Below are 5,222 nucleotides of genomic sequence, written 5' to 3' on the forward strand. Positions count from 1 at the left end.
TGTTACCTACAAAGAGATGGTGGGCCAGAAACTGGTGGGGGCTGGGTATCATGGGGGTAAGAAATTGTAAGGGGGGGGAGCAGTGGTATTAATGTGTCTGATCACTTCCCTGCTGGACCATGAGGGTCATAAATTACATAACATACCACCCCAGATTGGCTGAGACCTAAGAACATTTATTCCTGTTACCTACAAAGAGATTAGAAGTTTTATAGTTGGTTAGAAACAGGTGGGGGCTGAGTCGGCTGTATTGCCCCTTAGGGGTAATAAGTACTTGTACCATTTTAAAAATTACCTTGCTAACATCAGATTACTGAATTTTTACTTTTTAGCAGGTTAGAATAGTATTTCTATCATTTAGACACAAGTCTGTTTAACAATTAATACATTTTGTGTTAACTATTCCTATACCAGTGTCATATTCAGTGGTCTAATAAATGAGAAACTTGCACATAGGGTTTCAAGAGCCACATAACAGTATCTGTTATAACTTTTCTAAACAGGCAAGCTAGTGGACAAAATTAATGTATTCATGTAGATTTAGTTATTATCTAACAAATAAAACCATTATGGTAATGATCAGTCAAGTTTTACTCTGATAATGATAAAAACTTCATAGCATGGTAAAATGGGACAAATGTCGGCCATTTTGTTTTGACACCAATAATCACTGTGCAAAAAAAATTCACCAAAATAAAACTATTCTAGCCATAGCTATAAAAATAGTGTTAAAATGTACAACAACCAATGCTCTAATACAGGAACAAAGAATGGGCTTGAAAAACTCATTTGGTTTATTACAAAGTGAAGTTTCCCAAGTTATGTCTATTTGGAAAAAAAGTTCACAAAATGGTTTTATGGAGATGAGAAATTTTAGGGAAAGAGCAGTGGGATTAAATCCTGTCTCATCATCTCCCTATTGGACCAAGTGGGTCACAAATTACATAAAATGAATCCTCTGCTTCTCTGTTATCAAAGAACAGCAGTGGTTGTTACCTCAGAAGTAGATTAGCAGTGTTATTGGGGGTTTTGTGGGGGTGGGGTGTTGATTGGGGCTTAATACCACACGGCTCTTAACGCCCTCCTTTACCCTACATAACAAAACTTAGGATTAAAACAAAAAGCCGACAAGGTTCAAAGGCTGTTATTGACACAAAACGTCAACAACACAAAATATGTTCGCACTATACCTACTGAGGAGAGGCCGACTAGAAAACAGCCTACGACAAAACATGAAAACACAATTAAGTGCCTAAATTTCTTTTATAATTAACTTTTCTACCGCTTATTTAACTAAATACCAAACAAAAGTTGAGATTGTTGTGTAAATTATCTTAGAGTTTTTTTTTAAATTGTTATAAACCATAATGCTTTTAACGTCTATACATAATTTTTGCTATAAAAAATACAATCCACAACAATAAACATACAAAATGTTACTATTCTTAACAAGTAAATAAATATATTTCTAAAAATATTTTTGTTACTTTTTTTCTGTGACTTTATTTCTGTGACTTTTATTCCGATAAAAATTTTCCATTGGTACTTTTTTGTGACTTTTTTCCTAACAAAAACTGACTTTTTTTCTGTGTTTTGTTTTTCCTGTGACTTTTTTCCGTACACAAAACAGGTAGAAAACAGTAAAATCAGCATGTAAAGGCTTGTAGCTGTTTAAATACGTAACTTAGACAATCATACTGCAAAACTAGAGCCGCAAGTTATACACCAATGGCCTAGAGCAGGGGGGTCTCCAAACTTTTCAGTCTGAGGGCCGCATTAACTATCAAATTTCAGATCGGGGGCCAGTTTCTTCCAGGCATGTCGTGATTTTTCTGGGCAAAGTTCCTCAGCCATCACCAACAAACGTTTTTTTTCAGTGGACAAAAAGATCTCTGCGGGCTGGATGAGAGGACCTCGCGGGCCGCATCCGGCCCGCGAGCCGTAGTTTGGAGACCCCTGGCCTAGAGCCACAAGTTATAGACTTGCCTAGAGCCGCAAACTATAAACCTTTGACCTAGCGATGCTTTTGACAATGAGCACGATCGTCAGGGTCTATTGTCGCTTGCTTATTAATAATAAACAGTAGGCTGTATAATAGTATTTATAAAGCCAATTTTGAATGACCAATGACATTGATGAACAGACTACACCACCCTCCCCCCCACCCCCCCCCCCAGTCCCAAAATATAAATAACTCCAACCATTAGGCTAGCAGAAATGTTCGCGGACACAGCCGACGAAACCATCAAATGGCTTGACGGCAACCACGCCACACAGCGACCGCGGCCCCTCCATCGTCGGCGCGACATCAAAGTTGAGCGCTCTCCCTTTCTACCCGTCGACGGCTATCTCCGTGTTACATAACGCCGAATGCGTTAACCGCTACCTTCTGTAATCCCTACCTTGTCTACAAACCCTCCCCCCCCCCCACCCACATAACCGACTATTTAACTGTATCTACTAGATCTGTTTATTATTTTTACAGTCGGTTTTTTTTTTTTTTAAATTCGTGATATGAGCCGCCGGAGACGCACTTCTCTAATTAAAGCTCTAGTATCCCCCCCCCCCCTCCCAGCAGTCAGTGGCTTAGCCAAGATCATCTCATTGGGAGGTTCAAATTTTTCCTGCATTAAATATAATATTATATATATATATATATATTATATATATATATATATATATATATATATATATATATATATATATATATATATATATATACAAATGGGGAAGAGAGGGTAGTGTCGAAATAAATAATAAATACATAAAAACGTTTATAATTACAAGCTTTTATAAATGCACTAAAAAGAAGAAAATAATACAATTTTAATGAAATAAAAAATAATTTACTACTATTTATTTCAAAAATAAAAGCGTGGGTCAGTTGTTTAAATACTTATTATAGCGGCCCAAGCTTTTAATTATAGTGATATAAATAGTAATGCATTAATATATTTAAAGATGTAATTTTTTAATATATAAAGTACCCACAGATTTATTATATTTTTAAAAATTATTTTATATTTAATTAAAATTGTATTATTTTCTTCTTTTTAGTGCATTTATAAAAGCTTGTAATTATATACGTTTTTATGTATTTATTATTGTTATACTTTTTAGTATTAACGAGCTATACGTATGTTAAGACAATATAGTGTAGCAACAAATATATGATACACAATTTGAAAAACAGTTTTGCCTTAATAATATGATTAGTTTTAACGGCGCGGGTCAGCTCGTTCTGATTAAAACCCTACATATAACAAAAGTATTGGTCTTTCAGTTCAGATCATTCATTTTTATTTTCCTCGTATATACGTATAAGTATAGAGAAAGTATTGTAATCGTGCACAAAAATAACATGAAATTTTGACAGTTTTCACCGTTTTACTCCTCAGTCCTTCATCACATCCGGACTATAGAGGACTTATTTCAATCAGGCAAAAATTATAAATACAAATATATAAACGTTTTGGCGTTTTATGCGTTATCGAGTCGTAAAAACTGGACTGCAATTATGTCCGTTGTCTGTGTGTGTGTGTGTGTGTGTGTCTGTGTGTAAACACGATAACTTGAGTACCGTTACAGCTAGGTTGATGAAATTTCATGTATAAGTATTTTATCAAAAATCGTAGATCATGATAAACTTTTGAGCGATTTCCGATAACCGGAAGTGGTACTTTTTCTACTTTGAATTGTTCAAAAGCCAATAACTTGAGTACTATGTGAGATAGATAAATGAAATTTCACATGTACGTAAAAGATCTAATTCTCTACAAGCTTTCACATTTTGAGTAATTTCCGTTGATTGAAAGTACTAATTTACGCTATTTCCGATTTCTCAAAAAACGCATGTAAATTTATAAAGTACTAATAATATTCCGCACTTTTGTACACATTTTATAAGGCGGGCACTTGGTGTGGGACGGAGTGGTCTAGCGGTAGAGAGCTGGACTGCTAACCCGTTAGTCTTGAATTCGAATCCGAGTTCAAGTCAGTAGACCGTCCCTGAATCCACCCAACTCTGATGGGTACCTAACTCCTGTTAGGGAAAGTAAAGGCGGCTGGGCATAGTGCTGACCATATGCTGAGGTCACAGAAACAAGTGATCTCTACTTCACTTGCCCCATAGATCGTCAGGTTTGAAAGGGAAACTTTTCACTTGGTGTGCAATTCTTTCTTTTACGAGATTCTATTCTATTATAAAAAGTTTAAGTAATTAAAAATGGATAACAAATATTGTCTATGTCCTGAGTTGCCATTCCTCGTAATTTTACATTAGAATATTTGAGAAAGTTTAGGGAAGATCACTCCCGGTTTATTTAATTAGCTACTGTTTTTTTGTGTTCTTTAAAGAACATTTTTTTAAAATAACGATAAGGTATGGGTTAAAACAAATAATATAAATACAATAAAACATAAAAATAAACATAACACGAGAAACCATTACACATACAAAGCTTTCACGTTTTACATTCTTTTGACCGGCCAAACAGTAGAGGGTAGGCAAACATATTAAATAAACTAGTTCTAAAACTGAAAAAAAAAATCAAAATAGATTAATGCACTCACACATAAGACATGTTGTAATTTGTTTAAATTGAAAAAAAAATAAGAAATTTATTTTCAAAACCCGATCAGGTCAGAAATGAGTACCCAATGTTTGTATTATGTGTTTGTATATATTTTATATATATATATATATATATATATATAATATATATATATATATATATATATATATATATACATATATATATATATATATAGAGGGGGGGGGGCTAGGAAATTTTATTTTCCGGGGGTGGCCCTTTTTTTCTAGTTCCGCCACTGATTACCCGACCAACTGACCGTTTCAGACACTGCCGTAAACTTGGTTTTTCTAAATCACACCAAAAAACAAGGCAGCTTTTAATATATACTGCTATTATTTTAATGTACTTTATACAGTCGTATTTTTGTTTATTATTCTTATGTGTTTGTTGTCGCGCATTCAGTCTACGAGTTCGACACATGTATGAGGTTCAGATACTTCTCTAGAATATTGATTAAAGATGAAACGTGTGTATTCATGTCGGACTTTAAAAAAATACTTAAATAAAAGAAATTTTTGGAGAGTAAATACGGGAACAAATTCTTGAAATCAATTAGGCCTAGACAAAGTCGAATAGTTCATATGTGGATCTTTCTAGATTTTTTTTGTTCGTTAGTTATTATGTCAT

This window comes from Physella acuta, unplaced genomic scaffold (assembly GCF_028476545.2).
Source record: "Physella acuta isolate Inbredline_101_S28 unplaced genomic scaffold, ASM2847654v3 ptg001827l, whole genome shotgun sequence".
NCBI lineage: Eukaryota > Metazoa > Mollusca > Gastropoda > Physidae > Physella > Physella acuta.